Source organism: Genypterus blacodes, unplaced genomic scaffold (assembly GCF_046128005.1).
Source record: "Genypterus blacodes isolate CSIRO-AG114 ecotype Tasmania unplaced genomic scaffold, CSIRO-AGI_Gbla_v1 ptg000015l_1, whole genome shotgun sequence".
Lineage (NCBI taxonomy): Eukaryota > Metazoa > Chordata > Actinopteri > Ophidiiformes > Ophidiidae > Genypterus > Genypterus blacodes.
The window spans coordinates 7251501-7257500 of NW_027466829.1; the positions used below are offsets into that span (position 1 = coordinate 7251501).

General features: G+C 44.2%; 1 protein-coding gene across 2 annotated transcripts in view; it reads left to right on the top strand.

Annotated features, from left to right (window-relative positions):
- The window catches only part of pik3c2a (phosphatidylinositol-4-phosphate 3-kinase, catalytic subunit type 2 alpha), a 34966-nt gene that overhangs the window by 4770 nt on the left and 24196 nt on the right, over positions 1 to 6000 (top strand). The gene's annotated exons all lie outside the window — the stretch shown is intronic.

A 6000-nucleotide genomic window follows, 5' to 3' on the forward strand; every position in this document is an offset into this window, starting at 1 on the left:
GAACCCCTAGTAAATTAAATTAAGTCAATTTTTGAATGTTTAAAACAACAGTGGCTTGACCAAAGTGCTGTACCACTATGAAAACAAGTAGGCTAACAAATCTGAACAGACGGAAGAATAAAACTCAAGGAGCAAACGGAGCCCGGGAGGCCACTGCCACCCAGAACATTTCACTTCTGTTTACAGTTCTGAACAAACCGGACACATGAGTAAGCACAACCAGAGCCCATACAAACTGAGTGAGTGAATATGACGGATGTTTAGTTAAAAGGTATGATCATGGATCTTATGTTTGGCGTTTGTTTCATCAGTCATTCATCAGCAGGACATACATGCTACTGTTTAACTGTGATAAGCTACTGGCTGTTTGACTCCACAATTTCTGCTCAGCCTAATTTGTGAATATTTTCCCTCTTGTAGATGGCAAGAATGATCTTATTCCTGGTGATGAATATTTTACAAGATTCATTTGGGACAGGGCTTTGGGCGAGTGGCACAGGATATCATAGCCTCGTCTGTTTGGCTCTTCTGGTTGATGGCACTGAGTTGATGTAGAGTCAAGATGTGCGTTTCAGTACATAGCAGCACATCCGCATTGTGGCCTACCAGTCCACAGTCAAGTATGAATATGTCAACATCTGCCTTCCTCTTTACCATCACTATTAGACAGATGTTGCATTGAGTAAGACTTGTCCAGCTCCTGTCCGGAAAACCAATGAGTAAGGCATGGACAGGCTGTTCTGTTGTGTCATTCTTTCTTCCGTGTTTCTCAGTAAAAGCCCTCCCCTCATTGTGTTAATGACAAAAAAAAAGAAGTCTGCGCTGTGAGAACTTCTTACTCCTTTTCTTTTCCTTTGTTTTTGCAGCAGCAGGGGAATAACATACACAAATGTTTTGCCCGCAGCCTTCTTTAGTGTGTAACCGTTTGTAACTCTGATTCAGGACAGAACAATTTGTCTCTGTGGTATGTTTCTCACACCAGGGTGGCAATTAACCTTACAGCATTGTACATGGCTCTTATATCCAGGAGCCCCTATAGTTATGAAACCAAGGTGATGTCATGCATTGGCAGGGTTTTAAAATGGAGTATAGCAGACGGGAAAAACATCCAAAAACATTGCGTGGCTGTAGGCATTTACACATTATTTTGAAAAATGGCATTACAGGAAGTGTTCACATCCATGTGTGGGACATGACAGACAGCTGTTTAGCCAGCCATTAAAGGCAAAGTCTTCAATGCTATGGAATGTCTACGTCAGTGAAAGGCTGAAGCACTGTTTGTTTACAGTTGCCCAAATGTTATGTCTACGGTGTAGCCAGGCAGACTACTGTGTGCTGCATAACTCATATGCTTGAAGTTCAGTGTTCTCCACATATATCCTTGATCCTTTTCATCTGCTGTGATAGTGGAGTCTGGAATCTGCCTGGCAGTCTGATCCCATGATGGAGTGTGAAGCCCATACATGCCCGTACAGCTCCCAGTGCCCCACAGCCGATCATTCAAAATGCAGTGAAATGACCTAACAAATTGCCCCTATGAGTCGCTATGGTAACACCCCTCTCATCTAGCCCGAGCACATTGGTTTGTATGAATAAGAGAGAGGCCTTGATTTTTCTTGCTTGGAAATAGGAAGTGGGCACAGACTATCATTACACTATGATGTTCCCAAAGCCATTCACAATGTTCAGCAAAGCACAAATTGTGTGTTCTCCTCAGGTTTGAGTTACCTTATCTTATCTTTGTGTGGTGGTTTCATTTGTGAAACCCTCATTTGTACTTGTCAACTATTAAACAAAGTATCTTTTGGCTGATGGCTGTAGGCGCTCCTGTATACGTAGTCTTAACACTGAGAGATACTGGTGGTGAGTTACAGTGCAGACCGTGACACCAGACACCTCCTTCACTTCTGTCTACACTCTGAATGAAATATTCCACTGCCCAGCAACACATCCTGCACTACTGGTCTGAGTTGCTTTGTGTTTGCAGGTTGGCCATGTGTAAACTGATATGTATTCCCACGCCACCTATGTAATCTCTTTTCCAAAACATTGCATGCCTACCGACACAACAGCAAAGACAATGGCACACGGTTTTGTTTTGATCTAAACCCAGCAGAGAAAGCAGGCGCTGTCTAGTTGCCAATGGTGGGCACTTTTGGTACGACATGGGAAGAAATCGTTTATGCTAATGAAATGGGGTAAGAAAAGTGCACAAGCTTACCAGCAACACAGAGAATAAGCCATAACTGGTTGTTGGGTGGTTGTGATTCTCTTGACCTTGTAATTTGCTCACTTGTACTAATGTTCCCCAAGAACTTTTTTCTTTTCTTTGCCTTTTCTTCTTGCTTGGATCTAAGTTGGCCTAAAGCTGCCAGGATTTGTTGCGGTTGGCAGGAGTTTAGTGTAAGATGTGGCAGCGTCGGGCAGGGGGGTGTAAAATGGAACAAATGAACTTGAACTTTGAGGCTTAGTCAGAGACAGACTACATACACTAGACTAGAGTCTCTCTCTCTCTCCGTCTCTCTGTCTCCCTCTCCCTCTCTCTCTCTGTCACACTACATTTTGTACTTTCATGTCTCATTCTTCCTGGCACCTCTTCATCTTTTCTCTGTTTGATTCCTTTGGTCTCTCGCTCTCCTTTCATTTAGCTCCCTCTGCTCTACCATCTCCCCCATCGCTATCACTTTATTTTCCCTCTACCTTTCTTCTCCCTCTTCCTGTCCCTTTCTACTCGGCTGCCTTTGGTCTCTAGCTGATAATTATTTGCTTTAGCCTCGTTCTGTAAAACTGTAGGTCGGAGAGATAATCAAAAGTCAAACAAACAGCACAATCTGCAGTACAGCCGTCACGCCTCAGAAGACCAGAGCCTGTTCAGGCCTGACTCTACTCTGCCGTTCAACACTAAAGGTCATTCCTGGTTATTGCCTTTAATGGCATTTTAAAGTGAACACTTTCTGGTCCGATGGACTGGATGTGTTGAAAAGAGAACTAATGTCAGCGTCTCTTTGTACCCAAGTAAAAATAAAAAGATGCCTCCAATTTAGTTTCCAAAGTGAGTTTCTTTTAGCAAAACAAGCACGTCATGGTAAAATATTAAAAACCGTCAAATCTCAGCCTCAGGATAAAGCGGTTGTAGTTCTAATTAAATATTTGTGTGAATCTGTAAGGGTCGGAGCAAACGTATACACAGAATGTGAGCCAGCAGTTTGTGAGCTGTGAGTGCTTCTGCCACTGTGTGCATATTGGTGCTATAGACCATAGATAAATAGTTTGAAAACACGACTCCCTGTTGTAATTAACCTAATACAGATGATGCTCTGTTGTGGTTATGGTTACTGATTATTGTGAGAGTCATGATGTAATCTATGAGATAAGCCAGCAAGCAAGATTACATTTTTTTGCTTGTGTTGCACTATTAAAACACAACACACTCCCACACACGCAGTTTGTTCACCTTCTCACAGCAGATTTAATGAGCGTGTGTATGCCTGTATGATCTGACACTGCTCCTCCAGAACGACCTGCAGGCTGATAATGCTTCACTTATGTAAGCACTGTCAGGTCTCTCCTCTCCTCCCCCCACAGACCTCAGAGCTCCACCAAGCTCTTGAAAGTCTGTCTCATCTCCTTGCTCCAGACTCTTCCCGATTTACTTTTATTGTAACCCCATCGTTCTCCTGTGTTGCTGGACCGTACTTGACGCTCTTTACATTGCGATGTGTAAGACGGATTGTAGGGTTGGAGGATGTTGCAGTGGAAGGATGCAGTACGGATTCCAGTTAACTGCCTGACTCACCGGGCAAATAGCTCTGGTCTCTGACCTTGTTTACTGGCAGACAGACACGGTGTTGAATGTGCCATTGTGGATTTGATGGAGCTTCTGCTGACTGGCAAATATAAACACATGATTGGCAAACATAAACCCAGAGCATCACTCCCAGTCTCACAGTGCTGCACTCATCAAGCAGCCCGACTCAGAGCTTGAATCACAAGCCGAGTTGGAGCCAGAGACTGTAGATTGTTGCAGGAACTGGGGCACAGACAGTTGTCGCTCACTTCCTGATCGAAAGAGGAAGTTGAACAGTGTTTGGGATGTTTTGTTGGCGGTCGGTCTCGTTGAAGAAGCATTCACACACAAGTGGTTTTTCACTCGAGCAGCCAGAAAATGTTTCAGCTGGGCAGTTAGATGTTGCTGAGTGGTCATAACATCGCTCAAATGACTCTTCATCCCTTCAATAAGTGCTGGATCAGCACGACGCCGTCGCTGGGTTTTACAATAAAGTCTTAAAAAATTATTGCCAGATCATCTACAATAGATTTGTAGAGGAGCATCAGTTATATTCCTCTGTCTCTCTCTCTCTCTCTCTCCCTCCTGTGGGGTGGATTTCATTAGGGTTTTACACACACACACACACACACACACACACACACACACACACACACACACACACACACACACACACACACACACACACACACACACACACACACAGAGAGGTAAGGAGGTGTCTGATGTCCAGATCTGTCCTCTAACCTCATATCGGCGTCTCCACAAACAGCTGGAATTACCTGTAAGCATGTGACGCCGTGTCTGTTCTCACTCCCACTCAGGCTTTCCTTCGTGTCACGGGCAGATTGCACATTATCTAACACCTCACCTGGTTTAATGACGCCAATCAGGAAAACCTGTCTGCTTATTGTTGTTGCCCAAGGTGATGTGTGGTTAAAGGATGTAGGTGGATACGACACACAGTGCTTAATTATAGAGATCAACACAACTCTGTGCTGAGAGGCATTAGAGACGGAACTGACTACTAAACACGCAACACACAAACAAAAAGAAGAAAGATCAACACTATAACAAAGTGAGGAGATGAGCAGCTGCAACTGGCTAACATCTGGAAGTCACCAAAGGGAGAATAGAACAAAACGGTGATCCTTCAACCGTCCATCACTGTGTAAATCCACTTAACCTGTCTTGAAGCTGTGGTTAAGTCAAAGGTTTAGAGTTTATCCCAGTTGTTGGTCTGACCACAGACCACTGGGTCCACCTGCAGTTGACTGATGCTGAGGGCCTTTATGCAAACTGAAGCTGAACTTAGAGGTCCACACTGTACTGGCTAAATACATGAAGCTCATTGTCCCAAACATCTACAGTGTAAAAGTATCTTTGGTTAAGTTACCTTAAGGAGAAGGTAGTCATTTGTTGCAAATTTGCTCAGTTACCAAGGCAGAAAAGCTTTTTTTCTCCAGTTGAATCTTGCCAATGCAGACATTTGTCAGAAGTGCGTAATCGGAGCTCTCAGCAGGTTTGGAAAGTGTGGGAAAGTCACTTTTTTTTTACAAGTTCCATGTCTGTTAAAGTTTGGAAAAAGCAATTAGGAACGTTTGCGTTGACTTAACCCCGCAAAATAGACTGAAAGACTTCAGTTCTGAGAACACAGAACCAAGAGGGGCACAAGAAGCTAACTGACCCCTGTGAGAACGCTGGTGCAGCAGATGAGAGGATGAATGGACACGGAATAGAAGAGGACACGTAGCAACATCACATCGCATGTCTGATCATGTCTGAACCAAAACATGTACGTACATAAACTGTGTACCAGAGAGAACAAGCTGCGTCTCGTCGTGTGCTTGTCCCGGTCGTTACCCAGTCGTCTAGTCTCCAGTCTTTGATTCTAAACCAAAAACAATCAGTGTATTTTCTTCACCGTGTAGAGTATTGGTCTTTAGCACATCAGGGTGATTGTGCGTCTTTACAGCGTACAGCTCGTCCTCTGTCCTGCGTCTTGGTTGGCCCTGTGACACATCACAGTAAAGGCAATGAGGATAAAGGATTAGTCAATGTTTGAATCAAAGGAAGCCATTCCCATGACTTGAGCCACCAGGAGCTCTCTGGCCGAGCCGACAAAAATCGATAGCGAAACAAAGGCGAGCCTGTCCCACTGTACAGCCCACTGTTTGTGTGTGTGTGTGTGTGTGTGTGTGTGTGTGTGTGTG